The 21,668-nt window shown below is 38.0% G+C and overlaps 1 protein-coding gene, 1 long non-coding RNA gene and 1 other non-coding gene across 4 annotated transcripts in view; 2 read left to right on the top strand and 1 right to left on the bottom strand.

Moving 5' to 3' along the window:
• LOC132909286 (zinc finger CCCH domain-containing protein 13-like) overlaps nucleotides 1–21,668 on the top strand; it is a 58,037-nt gene that overhangs the window by 4,568 nt on the left and 31,801 nt on the right. The gene's annotated exons all lie outside the window — the stretch shown is intronic.
• Trnat-cgu (transfer RNA threonine (anticodon CGU)) lies at nucleotides 3,154–3,225 on the top strand. Its single transcript has one exon. It is a non-coding gene; the product is annotated as a tRNA-Thr (tRNA).
• Nucleotides 4,431–13,112, bottom strand: LOC132908866 (uncharacterized). 2 transcript variants are annotated; one of them, XR_009658440.1, is made up of 3 exons: nucleotides 12,905–13,112; nucleotides 12,686–12,816; nucleotides 4,431–4,742 (listed from the first exon to the last, which is right to left on the bottom strand). It is a non-coding gene; the product is annotated as an uncharacterized LOC132908866 (long non-coding RNA). The 2 variants fall into 2 exon arrangements; XR_009658441.1 differs by having other exon boundaries at nucleotides 12,686–13,112.

The following is a 21,668-nucleotide window of genomic DNA, read 5'->3' as shown; positions in this document are numbered from 1 at the left end:
GCTGCGTGACCGATTATTCATGGTGGAATTTAAAACTGACTCAATCGTTCAGAGTCATCGTCTCCTCCATTTATTTCTGTCTCTTTTAAATTCCCGTTTTCTTAGTTTCGAGACACGTCTGTGTAGTCTCGAAATAAATTACGTGTCTTCAAAGTTTCATTTCAACAACCTTTAAAATGAAAGGAGATGGAGCATTTTTAAAAACCGCTACTTGGCCATGCTGTGATTGTCATTTACTTACTGTAATTACTACATTGAGTAGTACTTTGCAATTGTAAGTACATGACTGTTTGTATTTTGGGTTCGGAACCGTCTTTCGATTAAAAATTAAAAATATTTATTTCTTGAGTCATGTCAACCCATTAATACGAAGAAACGATATGTATGCACATGCTTGCAATACATTCATTGATTAGGTATTTCAAGATACAATTTTCGCACCACTTTTGAGAACATAAATGAACATACGAAACACAGTGTAATAATCGAGGTATTTAGCAGAGTCATTGAATAGCCACGCAAGAGGATCGCGGTTAGTAACGAGGCTATTTTGCCGCGATAGCTGTGATCTTCTTCGAGACATAGAATCCGCTGGCAAGGATCCCAGCGAGTGAATAAAAACAGAAAGGAGAGAGTCATCGAGTCGACTGTGTCCTGCTGCTGGTTGACCTCGGCCCTGGCGTCGAGATCGACGGGAAACGGATTTACAACTCTGACATTCGCACTCGCACCGCGCACCAGCCGTGTGCTGTCCTAGTGGGACTCACAGAAGCCGAGTCATTGTTATGTCTGTCGTGAAAATGAGAGCAAAAGATGAAAATGGAGTGGAATTCAGCTACGATTTCACTTTAAATATTATGTTTCTGGGCGGGTGTTACGATTAAAAGAAACGGATGTAGCTTTGACTATGTTCCTTAACACCATTACGATACACCTGGTTATTGTATTATATAGTCACTAATGGTAGTGTCAAATTTTATCTCCATAATTCTTAATGAAATTTGATAATATATTTCTGAGAGGAAGTTACGATTAAAAGGAACAGATGTAACTTCAATCGCTGCTTTACTAACATTATAACAGTTTGATTATTGTATTACATTGTCACTACGTCGCTACTGGTAATTGTAATTCTTTTAGTTGACAATAAAATTCATATGTATACTTTGTAATTGAATATAAAAGGTAAACGTACTTGTCATAGATTTCATCTTTCGTTCAAGGTGCCTAATAAGTGCCTCACGTAACACAAAATTCTACTCTTCGTAGGAGCAAAACCTATATGTCAAATCTACGATTTCAGAACATTATACCAAACTATCTTCTCACAGACAGTAAAAGAGTTTCATCTGCCATTCTGCTTACGAAGAACTCCGCAAGGGCAACAAACGGTTTAACGAAAAAAACCCGTACACAATAGACATTTAACTTCTTAAAACCATGCAAGAAACATTTGTCTACGATCTTTCTCCATCCTCTGTCCTCTGCGTATATCTGAACAACACAGTCTAAAGCCATCCCTCATTTAATGCATACATCAATCTCTACACTGCACCGAATTTTTACCGTGAGGCAACGGTTTCATTTTTCTCAATTATATAGAGAACTGGGAAAACGCAAAAATTTCCAGGCGAGGCTAGAAAAATCGCGTCCTTTGTCCGCGATTCATATTATACATTGCGCATTCACTGGATAACATCTGCTTAATCGCACAATGGACCTACGGGTACGTTCCGTTGGGTCCTTTATTATAGCGTCTCAAAGAGTAGGACGAAAAGGGCCTGAAAAGGGTCTCACCCTCCCGAAATCTTTAAGACGGTTTCAACATCTGCTCTGGCAGCTTATACGTGTATATATACGTATAAAGAGAAAAAGGAGTTTGCACGTGTCCTTTCAGGAAGGGATCTCGGTGGCGTTCATTGTGATCGACGCGCAAAACGGGAAGCGACAATTGACATCTGTCTCGCGTTATGCAGGATTTCTGGGTCGAACTATTTTTGAAACGGCGTATGACAGGGTTGCCTTGCGTGCATGCTCGCCCTGGCATAAACATGTTTCCTGCCGATTCAGGCTACGCTAAATAGAAATAGATAATGTATTCGGTCCGTTCTCCACGAGACGCGTATTATTGGATCGTGCGTGAGTCTCGAAATAACGCTTTTTTCTATTTCGAAAAACTTTCTGACGCCGGAAATATCGGGAACGCGAAGCGTATGGAGTTGCATCCATTGTTTCTAATTTTAAGCTTGTTTTTCGTGAATGAAACGAAGGGAAAACCGAGAGAAGCGAATGAACATTAGGTTGCAACGTACGTAGGTACTCTCACTCAAAAGTACGAAGCATGTTAGGGTTTTAATTGCGCTATGAAAAATATCCTAAATACGCAGTATATTAAAAACAACAAAATAAAACGAATTGTGATATACTGTACAGTAACGAGACACGAAACAGTTATCAGTCGGTGAACGGTCGGGCGTTAACAAATAGAAACTCGAGCAGCTCGAGCGTAATCAAAACGAACGTAACTTCACTGATTCTATTATCACGAAGCGCAATATGCAGGTTATTTTTGTTCAGGAGCCACGTTAATCTCGCAGAAGCGGTGCCGATGACTTTTAATCGCGTGCTTCATAGCCGCCAAACTGCGTCTGTTATTTCTGAAGCGTGCACTCGCGCGATTTCGGTAATTAATGTGTACTTAGGTTGATATTGTTATGATGTGCAATTACTCGTTACGTAAATTGTTATATCATTCTAGCGATATTTAAATTCTTGTGTAACATACTCATAACATCGCTCATAACACACATTTTCGCACCATTGTATTTATTACGACACCTACGAACTAATTAATTAATTTCAAGTACATTAATTTTTATATAATTTAGTGATACTTTCATACGAGATTACCTTCTTTTTTTGTTACATACATATATCATAATGCTTAATATATAATATAAATGATGGAGACCAGTCTTTTGAGCTGAGACAAGTAGTTATAAATGATATAAATTTGACAGTTTATAATGTAAAAATGTTTTTGTTTTCTTTTTCTTTTGCATTTATAGCTTTATTATTGTAATATAAATTATAATATTATCATAGAGAAAATCGAATATTGATAAATTTCATGGGAAGAGTGAAAAAGAGCGAGCCTCTTTAGCTCAGTGGCAGAGCACTGGTCTCGTAAACCAGGGGTCGTGAGTTCAAACCTCACAGGAGGCAAATTTTTTTTTGCATTTATTACATTCGATTCCTATTTTAATTGTAAAGAAATCATTAAACGTTGTCAAGAAACGTTGTCTTATAATTTTAATAAAAATTAGCTTGAATTCGTTTACAGGAATAAATTTATGTCGAGCTTTTATTGTACAAACTATGAATCAAATGTAATTTCAAACATGTATTCTTATAATGTGTATATATGCAATCACTTGTTTTTATTCAAAGTAAATTCTGTGTCAAAGAAGAAATAGTTAAAAATTGTAACAATTAAAGCCTAATATTTGAACGAATAAGAGGAGCTGGACAGGATAACAATTTAGTGACCTCTATTATCGAAACTACTCGATTATACGAACTGCCTTGTTCACCGATCTGTCCGGATGGACTAGACTCTCTTGTATAAAATAATTAACACGTAAAAACGAGAATTAAGCGAACTATCCTAATACATTTTATTCTTAACTGAAAGTGGTGCTTAACCGAGGCTCGTGCCAAACACCACCTATCGAATCGAAAGGCAAATTAATGTAAATGTAAGGAGAGATTCGTTGGATCATCGTCAATTATTATAAGAAATCGGCCTGGAAACGGCGATTCAGAATTCAGCTTGCGTGTTGGAAGCTGCGAATGCGTCCCACGTAGAAGCTGCGCATTCTCGATATTCAAGAGTCACACCGACCAGAAGAGACGGTACTGTTTCCGTAAAATGTCTGTAAAGCGGAGAACCAGAGGTCGCTCGCGTATTATACCGAGCGAGATACTCCTGGACTCCTGGCTGTTTCAGAGAGGGGTTAGGGATCGTGACGTGCCATGGATGGAAGACGTTTTTCCCCTCGTTTTCACGAGGAATACCGCCGAGTCGCGAAGCGAACGAACGGAATCTTAATTCTCGACGTTAGACGCTCGATCGGCAAGGATCTGGTTCCTTAATGAAATCCCGGTCGGGCTCGAAAAAGCGTAAAAAACTGTGATATTACGCCGAGCAGACTTTCAACCACGGCCACGATCCTCGTCTTCTTACATCATCGCTTTCGTTTTCTACTCGCATTGGGTAGAATCGTAAAGTGATTTAAACGATGTTCTCGCAAGAACTCGACGCTTCAAGGAGTTTACGTCTAGTCAGATTAGGTATATATATATATATATATATATATATATTCAATATAAATAATACGAAGGCCAATAGTTGTAAATGATATTATCAGTTTGATAATTTATGATACAAAAATGTTCATTTATTAGTATTTCTTTTTATTAGTCTATATTTTATATCATGTATCTAATCATCTATAACAAATATATTATTTGTTAGTTTATATGAACGAAAGAGGCAACGAATATGTTATAAATTAAGGAGTATTCTCTAATCCCAGTATTCACTGATAAGTTGTTACAGCACTGGCGCATTCAAACCGGTTTTACTCGATCACGAGACTTTAGGCGATCGTTTGCGACGTGGGCGAGGTAATGGTCCGTTCAGCTGAAAATCGAAATCCCTCTGCGATAGATTCACGTGCCTATAAAATGAAAAATGAAATCTTCCAACTAATGTTACCGACGTTTCGTGATTTTTCTAATTGTACATACTTTTCAAAATCGTTACAGACAAAAAGAGAGATAGACAGAGAGGCAGAGGGAGAGAGGGAGAGAAAGAGAGAGAGAGAGAGAGAGTAAAACTACCTATCTTAAGAATTTTATAAATATTAAGAGAAGATTCTCCATACGTGTACATCCAAATAATGAACATATTCAAACAAACGATGTGCCCAGCGGCGGCTAACGGAAGCGGATGGCAGACGGAACGAAACGTCACGGTCGATAGCAAAAAATTACAAAATTATTTTATCCCGAATTCGTGAGGGCTCCTTAATTTTTCACTAACTTCCGCCGCGACGGAAAAAGTTGAAATTATGCCGACTACGTAGGGGTACATAGGTACGTTTAAGCGGATAGATACATACATATACATACAAGTATATACGGTGGCGCGTCGAAGCGTGAGGGGCATACGATTCGCTTGCTCGCTGGCTCGTTGGTTCGCGGACGAGCGGTTACTCGCGTTGCGGGTATTCGCCGCGCATTCCCGCCGCTAGTATTCTAGTATTCTGTGCCGTGCTCGGGGCACCCTCGGAACTACGGGCCTACGTGACCGGCATTGCCAGCAACGCTCTTTCGAGAAAGGCGCCTTCCAATCCACGAATTGCAAAATATTCCACAATTACGGAACTCGCCGCGCGACGTACGTGGCGTTCCTTCGCTACGCGACCAATCGACATCGATTCCATCGACTGTTTTTTCCAGGGGTGAATAAAACGTGTGCCTTAACCCCTTGGGGTACGATTCCTTTTCGAACTAACAGCTCAAAAATGCATAATTTTCATTTAAACGAAATGGTTTCTTGATTTATACATAAATACGTGATGAATTAAAAGTAAGCATCCTCGGTTTTATTTCCTTGAGCTTATAAAACAGCCAGCTCGTCCATTGATCTCGAAAAATGGAATATCCAAGCGGTATCATCCAAGTTTCGAAAAAATGCTCGCTGTCTGATGGCCCAGATTCGTAAGTTATATTCAAGAGGGAAATTAAGCAAGTCTTACTCCAGTGAATCGAATCCCGTTACCGCGTATAATTCCGTAACGGTTCAGAACTGAACGGGTAATTGCAAGTGAATAACGCCAGAGGCGTTCGCTCGAGCGTGCGCATCCGAAAGCATTCTGAAAATATCGGGAAATGAACGCGATGAAGAAAACATAAGTAATGCCGCATTCGCACTAAAGGTGCGCTTAAAACAAACGAGTAGGAACATAGAGCAAGAACACGTCGTTCGTGCTCGTTTAGTATAAACGGCAGGTAAATGGCGTAATCTGTTAAGTACAAGTATAAGTACATAATTGTGCACTTAGTGCAATCCAATCGTAAGATTGATATCCTTATTATCAACGCTGCGACAGAAAAACATTTTTCTACGCTTAATTTCCTACTCTTTACCACAAGTGGAATGAAAATGTTCTGCTAAATCGAGACTGAAACGAGAAATATATCTGCATCGATCAAGTTCCATATTTATCTCTAATAAATAGCTGATACTTCATGAAATCTATATACAATTCAGAAAGTGTTTAAAATTACATATCGCTATCATCTGAGATCTCATTACAGATACGCTTAAGATGTTTCCCTCCAAGTAATTTTCATCCACTTCCAATTATTACTTTTTTATTTATATTAATCGATATTGCTATAAGAACTGTTTTTTTTTTTTTTTTTTTTTTTTTTTTTTTTTTTTTTTTTTTTTAATCAATATCTATTGTGTATAGTTGCCTGAGATAAGATCAAATGCGAAAATTAAATTAAAGGAACACACTTCGTTTGTAGTATGTTTTATATAATCCCAATAGTTTGAAAATGTCCAAATACTCATGCATCCTAATGTACCTGCGCTAGCGACTACGTACCTACACGTGTATCGGTTTATCATCGCACGACCGAGCTAGACGAGATCGAGGCTACGTCACGTGTTCGCACACAAGAAAGCAAGACGATGTAGCACCTAAATAAGTAACTATACATACATATACTTTATGGCTTTCTTTCTATCGGAACGGTCGCTCATGCGCGCTCAACGCATGGTATGTATCGCAATACGCGGCGATAAACCGCTTATCTCGCCGACTACGACGACACAACGTTGGTCCATAATACGAGGGGTGTGACGGGGTACATATCGGTATCGACATGCGAGGGCAACGTGACTCTCTAGCAGCGATCGATACAAAAGTTTCGTTTACAGTTTACGTGTTGCACGCCGCGTCACTTTCCGCTTTTTCTTCGTCGATTCGTAATCGCGTCGCAGTTGCGCCCCGTTCACACCTGCGCGATCTTTGCACGCGCTTCTCACTGGGCGCGTGCATCGACACACGTGTATGCATCGACGTTTTATGGTATATTTAACACTGCCCTGTCTCCAGAGGTCTGTGCGACCCCAAATAAAAATTATATCGCGATAGATTTAAATTTTCTGCGTGCATAGACTTTATGGTATATTTAACCTCGTTCTGTTCTCCTCGTGTTTTTAATCCTGCTACGTTCTTTTGGTCATTCTCAACCTAATTACATTTTTCTAACCTTAAAAAGTATCTTCACGCGGTTTCAACAAAGCATGGAAAAGGTCAGTGGTACGTACGATATTTTATTTTAATTTTATGTTGAACATCTTCTTGAAAAATTTGATAACATGGCAGCGAGATTGATTAGATGTCTCGATAGTGTTAGCGGTAAAGTGGTCATTGACAACGAAAGGATTAAATTTTTGTTTTTAGTCTCGTTTACTTACGTATCGGTTTAAGATGGCAGACTCTTCGTATAATTTGTATGGTAGAATTAAATGAGAAGTCTTCCGGTAATAGAGCTTTGAATATTAGTCGAAGTACTCTAGTAATGTTGTTTAGCTTATTTTTATTTTTTTGTACGAATAGACATAGTAGATAAGATAAATTCTAGCGTTGATAGTTGTACGTAGCTGAAAGCAACACGTGCAATTTTCGATGAGTTGTGATACAACTTTGTTGCAACTAAATATAATTTTACGTTCATTTACGATTTATCGTACTACTAGTAATTTGCTAATTCCTACAAATTTATCGCTATCGCTTGGATTCATTTACTCTTTTCTTGTTCCTTCTTTTTCTGTGGTACTATGTTGAAAGCTATTTTTGGAATTCAATCATTTTCAGTGAATTTGTTAAAAAATGAAATTTAAATTTTGCAACAGAATTAAAACGAGTCTCGATTCTAAATATTAAATACATAAATCTACGTTTGTTCAAAAATACAATGTGACAGATACATTTTATTAATATCTCCAAGCATTTTGCGAATACATTTACCTTCATACGAATCCAAAGTACATTTTATACTCACGTTACACGTATCAACAACTAACAAGGAAGATTTCAAATCCATTTTAAATCCATTTTGTGGCTTTGCGGTGAAAATATAATCGTAAAAATACGCGACCACTGGAATTTTATTCCAACTACGTAGAGGAGATTCATAGCAGCAAAAATGAGCGGAGTTTGTTAACAATCGAACATTTGCAGTTGAACAACCTCTATAGCCTCCGATTCCATGTTCTGACGTACAGTAATCTGTATCTATATCGGCTTTACATAAACGTACAACCCACGACGAGTCAATAAACGTATATCATTGACACAAACATAAATCATAGATAAGCTTTGGAAATTTCCTACGAGTAGAAATATAATTCTTTGATATATGTTGAATATCAGCGTAAAGAAAAAACGGATACGTAGTATCAGATATAGGCGTAACGATGACAAATTAGTAAATCGTTCTACTTCATTCATCACGTCGATCTTTCGTTTCTTCTCTCTGATTATTCTTACTCAAAAAACCGATGAATATTTCGAATAAATAAAATCTGTGCGTTCTCTTTTTCTTTTTTTCGTCTCCATTAGATGCAAATTTGCAACCAAAAGGAAACGTACATTGTCATTTAAAAATTCACGATCCTTCGTTTCAAACGTATATACAGTAACGTATAAAAGTTTCTGATTGGGCAGATTTTTCGCCGTACATTTCGAAAGCGGTATCTGAAGGAATTTTGGTACGTTAACCGAATGGTGTTTTAATCAGGAAACCCTGTAAAATACAAACTGAAACGAGAAAAAACATTATATCGAATAACTTAATTGAAATCAATTTCAAATTACTATGCTCGCGTACGATTCGACAACGCCTAGTGGAAGTGCGCGATCGAATCTCATCGTGTAAAATTGATCGTGGAAAATTGATCGCGTAAAACAAGAGAAAAGTCAAATTACCGTCGTTTCTCAAGCTCGACCGCGAAACTTTCGACCGTCGGTGTACACGCTTCCGGGCGCAGATTACGATGAACGATGGTTCGAGAGTCTCGAGGTGACATAAATATTTATCTGACAGAGGAAAAGTTGCATTTTCGCGCGACACTGGCGACCACTCATTGGCCTGTGTCACCCTTGTGATAAACTACCGTACTGCCATTGTGTCAGAACGATACACGCGAAATGGCACTGTCGCGTGTGTGTACGAATAACTTTTCTCCTTGTAATAACAGCTGTTAAAGCCGGCGTACTGCTGAAACGGAGAAACCATCGCGTCACGATTATTTTCCCTTTCGAGCGAAACGAGTTTCGCGCGCATTTCGCCGAGGGAGGTATTACAGCTCGAGCTTTTTATTCGCAAAAACAGAGCTAAAGCGACTTACGAAAGAATTCCAACGTTTACTACGGAAAATTTGTATAAACATACGACGTGTGTTATGAATGAATTCACGTGTGAATTCGATAAGATTCGATAATACAAACGCAATAGGGTATTTTGTACGATTGACTAAAATATAAATATTATAAGTCGCACTTACGAAAAACAATGGTTTTACGTAAGATCAGATAAATATACGAGAAATTTAAAGTCGAATTTTAAGAAGCACGATATCGAAAATTTCACAACGTTTTCTTTATCGAAAGATTCGAAAAGAAAGAAAAAATGCCAAACTTTGTAACTTTCCTTGCCGCGATGTTTTTAACAGATCGGTGTCGGAATATCATCAAAGGCGATTGCTTTTTTCTTTCGCTTCTTTATTATAATCGCCGATAGTCGTGTCTCGTTAGAGCGCTGACGAAATTTCAACAAAAATTTTTATAAATGCACGTAATATGTCGATATAAAAATTCCATGTTGGAATAGTTTCGTGAAACGCTGCAGTTATCGTATAATCGACAACAACGTATATACTAATTTCTTACATAGCAACGATTACACATCACGGTGTTTTACGTGTTTCTTTGTTCATATATATATAAATATACGAATTGATGAAAAATGAATACAAAAGACTGATAATTTTAGGGAAGGGTATCGGTGTACGTCGTCTGACAACAAAGATACTTGTTCGATCGCTTCGCGGAAAGACGCGTTCACAGTATAACGCGCCAACGACAGTCGTAAATTCTCGTTACGATGATCGACGCCACGAAACAGCCGACCCTCTATTTCGGTTAAAATAATAGGAGTGGTTGAACAATTACAACACTGAGTTAGCAGATTAAATATTCTCTTTCCAACAACTTTGAAGAATGTGAGTGTTGCGTGTAGAAGTGTTTTCAGCAAAGAGTTTAGAGCAAGTTAAGATATATATTCTGTGACGGCCATATTTATACGAAACTAGTGATTGGTGCTGTCCGCCCCCCACCAACGGTCGTTCACGAGTAGAGGGAACTGCCGAATATTGTACATGGGAAAAGTTGCTTTTCTCGTGTTTTGCCTTAAGGCGTAATAACCCTAAAGAACGTTTCGACTTGAAAGGTGTTTGTAGCAATTAAGAGGGTTGACAGAAGGGTAAAAGTTAAATTTTATTATATTTTCTTAAGGTTATTAACGGTCCGAGTTAATATATTTGTACAGATGGTACGAGGATAGACCGTAGTTTATGGTAAGGTCGAGGGATGTAACAACACTCGTGAAGAAAAAAAAGGTGAAGTAAACTCGTAAAAAAATATTTTTCAAATGCAGCCAACCGCCATTCGATTTTGCAAAATTCGCACAAATGGCATTGGAGGAATAACTGGCAGCAATTGATGATCGGAGGCAGCTGTGATTTGAAACGATAAAATCTTGTTTGCTGTAATCTCTTCCTCCTTTTTCCATCGGCACGTCTAATCGAACGTTCTCGCAGCTGTTACTTTTGACCGTTATCGTTTCGTGTGTGCGTGTATACGTGTTTATTATCGCCAAAATTTTTTAATCGATCGACATTTTTAGTGGACACGAAACCAGCTTCATTTAACGATTACAAGCGGTTTTCAACAGCAATGTTAAACGAATATTTTATCTCTCGATACATTTATAGGGGAATTATGGATGAAATGTCATCAACTTGAGAAAAATCGATAGCTAAACTTTAAACTTTTTTTTGAACTTTTAACATTATAGTAGAAGAAGATTTTTCATAAATAGCGAAGTTTTTAAATCGTCTATAATGTTTATAAACTTAACATCTCACCTTTCTAATACTTATTATCGTAATAGAAATTAGACAGTTAATTTATCAATTATTACGAACCTTAATTGTATTTCTCTTTCTTTTGTATTGTGTTTCATTATTAACTTAATATTCGAAGAAATATAGAACATTGAAGAAAATATCGTAGTATCGTTTATATAAATTCGTTATAAACATTATCGTCGCAATTTTAAAATACCTCTTCGTAAAAATAAATTTCCTTAACTTAATAATAAAGAATAAGAGACTATTAATAAATCGGTATAGTATAAAAGAATATCATTGCTGTGTGGATCTTTTGAAAATTCATTATAAGTGATTGGTTTTGTTCCTGAAATCAAATGAAATAAAATTAAAAAATAACGACGCCAATTTGTAGTTAGTTCTTTTTTTAAATATTAAGGTATTGAGATTATTTTTATCTTCTATTAATAAAAGTGCCCTTCTTTTATTGCAGATGTTGTACATGAACTACGTAACACGGTCTTGAAATAATTTTCATTAAAAATACATTCTTTAAACAATTTCTTCTTCTTTTTTTCTGTATATAATTTACAACCTTCTCTTTTACACATTACAAACGAGTTTCTTTGTTCTCACTTTACGTAACAGTTCGTTTTTCCAAATCAAGGCATCTTCTAATAAAACGAGAACGCAACTGCGTGGAGAAAGCATCGAGGTTCATAATAGAATTAAATTTAAACAAGTACACAAGGGGTGATAAAAATACCTGTTAACTAAAATTATTCAGGCAAGACCACAAATTACTATATTTGCTCCTTTAGGAAAATTATTTCAAACATTTGATCATATTCAAGGCTGTTTCATCGTGACGTATTTTATAAAATCGATAAATCTGTCTAGAAATGTATAATAAGAATTTTCGCACGATGGGGAAGATAAGAGCAGAGTTCCGTTTGAAAGATTCAAAATGAATTTTTAATTTACCTTAAAAGATTTCAATTTAGAAGAATTCCATTGATATATTGTAACATATTTTTGAAATAGCACATGCAATTAACAGAATGAAATTACATCCTCGGTGTTATTTATATTAAACAGCGTAACTATAACATATTTTTATTCCATAACGTAAAACAAAAATCATAAAGCAATTAAAACGAAAATTATTTCATCGTATCGTTATTTCTTATTTTTATTCCATATAAAGTTTGTCTAAGTTTCACGCAACAGCTAATACGTCAAATTCCAATCGATATTAAAAGCCAAATTATTTGTTATGTTATTTGAAATAGTTCAATTGTTTGAAAATGATCTGTGCATAATCATCTTGATACAAAATACAATTAAATTAAGCGTGAATTACTTTTCAAGTAAAAATAGTAAATTAATCGAATGATCACTGATTATTTCAAGCTCTTATATTTTCACCTGCATTCGATAGAAAACTTGCTCGAGACCGATATATGTTAAGTATTTGCGGTTTAACAATATCATCGTCGATTTCGCGATCGACGAATATCGATCGACGATGTTTGTAGACGGTGGAAATCCGGTGACGTCTGTGGTAAAAAAGAAGCGTTTAATAAAATTACCATAAAACGTTAGGTTAATAAGTATGTATATCTACACACGAGGCCCGGCTCGTACCAAGTGAGAAATGACGACGTAGAAAGAATGCATAATCGCATCACGTTTTCGCTATTCCACTCTTACACGTGACTGCACATAGTTTCTTGTCCGCGCGACTGCGTACACCAAAGATGCATACTACGTGTGCACTGCACACGACACGTGTCTATGGAAAAAAGAAGAAAAAAAAAGAAGGAAGAAAGAAGAAAAGATCCGCTCGTTATACCCCTTCGTTTGACGAGAACGCCTCGAAGGACGTTCGAATCTTACTGTTTACTGCCGACAGATGTGAAACAGCGTTTCCTGTTTTACTACCCATTAAAACGTTTTAGAAAATCGGTATATTTCATTGAATTTCACGTTCGAACTAAGAAAGGAACGCTGTACAAATTTTTTGATTGACGCTATACGTAGTTTAAATGTAAGATCGTTAACTTACTTTTGAAGGCGGCTGTACACCCATAGAATCATGGAAATTATGACACTATTAAAAATAATCTAGTATCTACTCTAAATAATTTATACAAAAGGTAAATAACTACTAATACATGCAGAATTAAATATTCGTATTTTATTGCACAAAAACTGTTTACTATGATCGTCTAACTTGGCAAGTTGTCAATATCGAAACTCTCGCATTATTCCAATTTTTCATCTTTCATTACGTAAGTCAAAACTCCTACAAATTAACAGTGTTGAAACCCAAAGAAATTTTCATAAATATACCCTATCATTTAAAGAATGAACAACACGCTTCTTCGTATCACACATCATCCCTGGCATTTACCGTCATTTAAATTTTAAAGAGCCGGGGAAAAACACGTTATGGCTTCAAGGTACCATTTATAGAATAACATCAGTCACAGAGGCAACCTGCAAAATCGCGACGTTGCTCTAACGACGGGCGTTAGTTCTAGCTGGTAACCCACATTTATGAGATAGACCGCTTTTATAACGCTTTCTCGAGTAGAGACACCCATCTGCTGGGGCACCTGACTCGATTCACCTGCCACAGGTATGCACGTAGGTACTCTCCGCCTGACGTCGTCAGGTGTTTCTTCTTCGAGCGGCTTTAACAACGCGCCGTGTATCGAAACAAAGAGAAGAGGGTGCAAACCGAACTAACGTTCTCTTCGTTTCCTTTTTTCTTTTTCTCGTTTCGACGGCTATCTGATGAAGATCCAGCCGCGGATAATCGGTCCGTTGACTATTGAAATTTCGCGTCGGGGCCGCTTCCTCGGCCCGCTAATAAGAAAATGATCGAGTTCCATGGCGGATCGTTCTTTGTACAGCTGTGCACTGCACGCCCCACGTTCGACGCCTGTGCGAGTTACACGTGGTATACGTCCGGGGATATGGTGTTTTCGAAACAGTCAAAGTGTGATTGATGGAGTGGTTCTAAAAGGTACATTGTATTATGTTTATATTCAGTTGGTCGATTAAAATTGGCTGTACGACGTGGAAAGAATGCAGTCTTTTTTAACCTCAATTAGTAACGTTAGGTCGTAGTCGTATTTCGTACGTGATTAATGAGAGTTAGATTAAGTTACTGCGCTTACTTCGTTTTAGAATACTTACTATTTCTGTTTAATTTTTGTTTTTATTTATTTATTTATTTATTATTTTTACTTATTTATTTATTTTTTTATTTTATTTTATTATTATTCTACATAAATATATGTATATGTAATAAAATTTAATTTTTAATTTCTTTTGAACTATACATGTACGATATGCGAGCAAACAATTGCTACAACTTAATAAAATAAAGACATCAACGCGAAGAACGTATATAAATATAAAGCATTTCATGAACATCATGCATTTGGCCTGCTGCTAACTCATTCCTTTCCGCAAGAAGTATGAGTATGACCGTGTCATTGTGGAACGCTTTCTCACGAGTCCTGACAAAAGAACACGTAAACGCATACACAACGTTCCATCCAAGTTCACAAGCCGACAAGTACATTTTCTCTTCGGAGGATACGCGAGGCTGCACAACGTGTATTACACGGAAATTAAGAATATTCATTTTTCACACGTCGACTTTTTCCTTCGTACGTACGTTAATCAACGTGCCGGCGTAGAAGATGGAATCGCAATACGTCTCGTATTGCCGAGAAAACAAAATGCGGCCTGTATTGGCCGTACACCCTTTTTCCGTCGTGGCGAGATTTATATGGTTTTGTCGTGCAACGATAAACTCGTCTAATCTTGCGCAACCACAAAGTAATAGCCACCTGTAACAGTATCAACCACGAGAGAAGAGTTAAAGGGTTAAGGATTAGAAGCAGAGACGCAGAAGCAAAACGATGTACAAGTACATATATTCGTGCGCTAAAGCATTTAGCCAAGAGATCGCGTGTAATACTTGCGACACACGCGAGTGCAGCATAGGACACGCGACATCGCGTTCCGGTCGTTTCATTTCGCTTCGTTCCGTTTCGTTCTGTTCCGTTCGCCCCACCTCGCGGCGTGCGTGTGCACCGATGTCACGCCATCACGCCATTAACCGTCCGGTGCAATATGCGCACAGACTCAGACCATCGTCTCCTTCGTGGCATTGCCCCGCCATGCCATCGCCTTTGCGATAGCTATTACATACCCTGGCCGAAAGGAACAGACTGAGTTACGAGGCCAATGTGAACCAAGAATGCACAGAAATCAACCCAATCTTTTCCATGGCTTTGTCGCCAATCGCGCTTAAATTTCGATGAGACGCTAGGGTTGTGATATAAAAAATAATTGAAATATTTCTCAGTTGAGTCGTCACTGGATGAATTCCTATCATCGCTCCATAAGTGGTGCTGTAAATTTCATGGTAAAGGGAATCCATGTATATACATCTATGCATATAACAGGTGTGTGACCTGGCTGATCTAACCTATCCTAAAAACGAAACCGCGAGCCGTGTGGCATTAACGCGCACTGCGCGTAGTCAGAATACGATGTGATATTGACCGAGGCAGCAACTGTAGCGTGGCGAAGCACACTGCACGTCGAATCGCGTAGCACGAGCAAGAGATAGAGAGAAAGAAAAAGATAGAAACTATAGTATAAAGTAGCACGTCCCGCTGGATGACCGCGAGAATCGCCCGCCAAGCTGAAGTTTGTACACATGCGAGGTGTGTGTGCATCAGTGACGAAAGAGAACGAGAGAAAAGCGCGTAAAATGCAGGACCAAGCTGCTACATGGTAGGGTTAACTCGGTCCGGTTCTGTGGTTCGAGCATGGTATTGAAAATGGGTGGAAGCGAGAATGAAACGCGAGAAAGAAAAGCGAGAAGGAGCGAGTGAGGGAGGGCGGAACTGTTCGAAAGAGAGATAGGGTTTGCACGGAAAGAAAGAAAACTGCGGGGAAGAAAGAAAGAGACAGTCGGGGGCCAGGGGGATGGGAAGGAGTTTGCACGCGGCGCGGAACCGGTTATGCTTCGTCAAGAGGTAGGTAGACGAAGATAGGGGGGGTAAAGGGAGAAAGCAGCTAACCAACGACTACATACGACGATGTCACCGCGTGTGTATCTACATGCAGCCCGCTGCATACAGCTAGCAGCAAATCCATCGACGCTGCGGCTCTCTGGTGCGCGCGCGCGCGCCAGAGTTCGCTCGTTTTGTATCCCCACGTAACTACTCCCCCCTGGTCCCCTTCCCACGGTCGGTTACTCCTGTGCAACTTGCAGCATGACGTCACGCTCGTGTACGAGAAAACGAGATGAGCAACGCTGCGTAGGAAGCCTCGACGAAGGCGTACGAGAGACGAGCGGAGAGATGCTGCGCAGTCGGAACAGCAAGGTGCCTGACACAAGGCAATTTTTCCCCTCGCTCTCCTACCTCCCCTTATCCCTTCCCCGCCACCTTTTTCGTTCGCGTCCTCAACACGTTTACTCCCACTTCTCTCCTCCCTCTTTGTTCGGCTTTCTGGGTTATTTCTCTCATTCCCTCTGCCTGTTTACAAACACGCGTAAACTCGGCCGAATACATGACATCATCGCGCAATCTCGTGATGCCGACGAAAGGACGACGCGACGATGGAAAGACGACAACTGGTCTCCCCGTTCCCTTGGCGGTTCTTGCTCGCTGCTGCTGCCGCTGGCTGATCGATCTAAAAGCGACCCGCTGCTACTTTCATTTTCTCACGTTTCGCGTGTCTTCGACTCGAATCGATACCACGCTAGTTAGTCTAGCTTATCGCTTTGAAAAGTAAAATTCTGGCACATAAACCAAAGGTAAAACACATAATGTAACGATAGGAATAGCAAAGCGTAAATATTCGACATTAGTCAATATCACGTTCGTAGGAAATGGATCGGACGAATAATAAAATATTCGCGAGAGAATTGAATAAACCACGGCGTGTTGTGTCACGAGGAATAGTGTAACGCATAACGTAATGTAGAGTAACACCATTATCATCCTGCTCATCTCTACAGTTTGGTCTCGTGTCACGTACCGTCCGTGACTAGTAACAAGTAGACGAGCTATCGTGACGTCATCGTTATCAGTAGGGTACTGAATTAGGTCGTATATCGCGCGCATATCCTCTTCCCTTGGTCCATTTCGAACGGTAAACACAGCACAGGGGGTTGATTTAAAGGATCGCTCGTATTTCTGACGATTCTTTGTCACGCGAACTTGGATCCGTTGATAAAAAAAAGATATCGAACGTGTGTTTTTCGTATTGTATTGTCTTTTATTTAGAAATTTACATCTCGAATGATATAAAAATTTTCAAATCTTTGAAAAGTATATAGTCGTAGTTTTATAAAAGTTAAATACATTTATTTTCTTATTGTTTCTTGAAGACATACTGCTCCAAGAATACTAATTTATGAAAATAACAAAAAGACACGATACACATTTAAACAAAATAATAATAATAATTAAACAACATTTGTACATTCTATAGATATATTATGCACCATCCAAACTAAATCTCGAGAAATTGACATTAGAATATCAACTTAATTTCATACATTGTATTAATTTACAGAACGTTTCTTTCAACTGTTTATTTCGAAATGAAATAACTACAAAGTTATAATAGCCAGGGCGAGTAAACAACATGTACATACCACGATATTGTACGCGACGTTTAACCGTTTGAACTACCAATGAGGTCAAGGACACGGGCGAAGTCGATCTATGATATAACATTATCTTTCGAATGCGTTTAATACATACTATAAAGAGCAAGCCTGTAAGAGCATTCACAAAAATTCCAACATTTCACCTGAAAAGGTACATGAACCTCGACAGAAATAACCTAACGCAACCTCGGGTCAATATCGCAACGGACCCTTGAAGAACAGAGTGTTTTTAACGTGGATAGTAGCGAGTGCGGCGCTGTTCAGGCAAAAGGTTAGTAGAGAAGCGCCGGATTGATTTTCTCTGGCCAGCGTACACTGTGACGTGACAGAATGATATTATCCGCTCTGAGCAACGTGCTGCTCTTTACGATCGAACCCGCACTAAAGGTACTCCTTCCATTATGAAACTACGACGAAAGTTTCCTCTTGATCTAGCGTACGTTTCTCGAATCGGTCGAACGGATTGAGAAACATGGAAAATTCATACGCTCGAGTATTATACGTAAAAGCTTTTATCGTCGATGTCAAACGTTTAAGAAACAAGTAAGAACTTTATTCGAATCTACGTAGAGGCGAAAGAGGCTTTGAATTTCCGGCACATGGAGCGGTTTGACAACGTCGCATGATCTTTCGCAATGTTGCCAGCGCCTCCAGTGACGTCACAAGACATACGACTCCCGAACGAGTACGTAAAGCAGCTCGCCGGCAAAGCCAAACTTACGCTCGGAAAAGTACAACGCTCTCTTTGTTACTCGATAGGAATAATCGGAGATCGCATCTACCCGCTTCGTTTGCACTTATTGTTAGTGAAATGCAGAAACTACGTCCTCCACGCTCTGTGCCTGTATTCGCTTCGATAAAACCGTAGCTTCCAGAAAAATCTCCACGAATAGCGTCGTAATTTACGAACCGATAATTATAGGTTATAATACGCTTCTTGAATTTAAGATCCGTTAAAGTCTTTAGTAAATGTATTCAGAGTGATTTAAGAAAGTATTTGAACAATCTTAGAAACTTTTTATGTACATATCGCATAAAGCATTTTGAAATCTCATTAGCACTGTAACGAGACGCGAAGATTATCGCGTAGAAATTCTAACATATTTATTGAAAGAGCACACACTTCGTAAAGATCGTCGGAATATTTGAACAATCAACTGTTCGTTATACGTATTAATAAGTCACAATATTTAATGAGATTAATTACACCTTCAAGACTACTATTTATGCCATATATCAATTTTGCATTAAATGCATGTTTGTAATAAATGTTTTGTAATCTCTATATAAATTTCACAAAATTTCGAAAAATTTCGTATAATGCACATAATATATTCATAAAAAGATTCTGTGGTAGGTGTTTGAATATATTCACGAGCCTTTATAAATCATTCTGAAAATCTTTATTATTTGTTATAAATATTTTTTACGTTTTATTATAAATTACAATATTATGCGATTACTTCTAGGGATCTTTTAACGATGATTTTTTGATGAATTTCAAGAGTTTCATGGGAAATAATAAACGAGGAATATTATGTACCGATTACGCCTCACGGTGTCGACGATTCGTGATGTTTTCCCGCGCAAGGAAAGAGAAGGTTAGCTCGTCGCGTTTTTGCGCGTTACCAACAGCGTAACAAACCACACCGTTAAGGAATCTTTAAATTCCGTTACGTAATGTTTCTGTAACGATAACCCTATGACACGTACCAGGTGTGTCCGGATATTTATTCTCGACTTATATCATCAAATATTAAGTATTTAAGAAATTACGACCCTCCCTGTTAAAATTCTCGTTTGCACTGCTCGGCTCTTGTATCATCGGTGATAATCTATGAATGATACCAACTGTTTTGCAAGATTGTAAACATAACATTCATTCACGTGACCAGCCGCTTATTGAAAAAATCTTCCGCTCGAAGTAGATTACCAAGGATACAGATACCGCAAACTCTAGTAATGCGCGATATGTAAAACCATTTTTATTAGCAAGCATACTTTTTGAACGTTTATCTTTCTGTTCTATACATATCGTACAAGTTCGTATATATGAATAGAAATTTTATCTCATAAACTAACTTTACCTATTTGACTCACAAAGATATTCGAACGCTTGCTATAGAAGATATTCATGGATATTTTATGTGCGTTTTGTGAAACTTTTTGAAACTTTGCTGGCACTGTAACGAGGCTATCATTATTACATTATATTAAAATATGAAATCAATCAGAATTTAGAGATTACGACACATTCCTTGCAAATATATTCTTAATAAAAATCTAATACATAGGATAAATAACGTCGACATATAAATAGCGCTAAATATAGTTCCACCAAATATCGTTACGTATTAACACGATCGATACTTGACTATTCGAGTATTTTGATAATTTTTTCGGAGTGTATGTTTACGATAAATGCCTCGTAACATTTATTGTACATTTACTTATTATATTTCATTTGAAGTTGTACTAAAATAAGGATGATCGTCGTATCTCATTAAAGAACTGAATGAAATGAAATTGTAAAATATTTTGTATTACACGCATAATATATTCGCTGGAAGTTTGTATAAGTGTTCAAATATTATCGTGAGTCACCGTACATGTTTTTCAGTAATCTCACAATATTACATAACGTTCGATGGTAACGAGAGACGTATCTATCCGATCGTACATCCACATAATTGCATTTCACTGCACTCGTGACGCTGTGCAGACAAATTAGAAATTAAAGCATATTAAAGAAGGCGTCATCGAGCCAGACACGTCTACCGCGTGTCTCGGCGAAGCGGAAATAATTTTGCAGCGCGTCGCGCTAGATAAAGTCGCCCTATCAGTCGCCCCTATGAAATATGGTAGCCTAGTGTGGCTGATACTTGTCGCTATTATACACACGATATTTTTGTAAGTGTGCGTACCATCAATATGCAACGTGCCATGCAAAATTGTCGCACGAGTATACTCGGGAAAGTAATTATGTAAATCTTGCGCTGACACAGAACGTGGAAGGGTTAATGGATAAAATCGTATCATCGAATAGAGTGACAAAGTTATTTGTCCCTTGTCTGTAAATAGATATTCGAAGCGTTTCATGTGTTTTGACAGATTAACGGTGAACTATTCCAGCCTTGCACATGGCCGTGTTATCGACAAACTGGTCGTATTAAAATTACCAATTGGCTAAATTTGCGGCCGGTTGTTTGACACACTTGCACGGATGCTTATGCAAAGCATCCGGATACTTTAGTCGATTTTGTAGTAACAGTATGTGAATTTTACAAAAACGTACAAATTAATATCAAATAGAATAATCGTTCGACTTATAATCTATGATATTTATATGTACAATTTCATCTGTTTTATTATCAAAATTGTTGTTGTTACGTAAGAGAATTTATTAGTGCTGATAGCTCGTAACTCGCGACTCGTTAAATTTCGCTGATAATATTGGTTCAACCATGCTGATCGAGTTGCAATAGTAGAAACTAATATACCTTCGAACGAAACTATGCGGTCATTCATTTTTCTCCGTTTCAGCTCGCACAAATTATATAACGTTGCCGGTAAAATTTTTTGTCTGACTGCATCGCTGCATCTAAGCTTTGCGTTACGAAGTCATGTCGTATTATGATGTCAGAGTGATGTCATTCCTTTGTAGATACTCGATATTTGTACATCGTGTAAAACTTT

The sequence above is a fragment of the Bombus pascuorum genome, chromosome 7, assembly GCF_905332965.1.
Source record: "Bombus pascuorum chromosome 7, iyBomPasc1.1, whole genome shotgun sequence".
In the NCBI taxonomy this organism is placed as follows: Eukaryota; Metazoa; Arthropoda; class Insecta; order Hymenoptera; family Apidae; genus Bombus; species Bombus pascuorum.
Note: the sequence above shows the minus strand (reverse complement) of the source record. Positions and strands in the feature narration are given on the sequence as shown.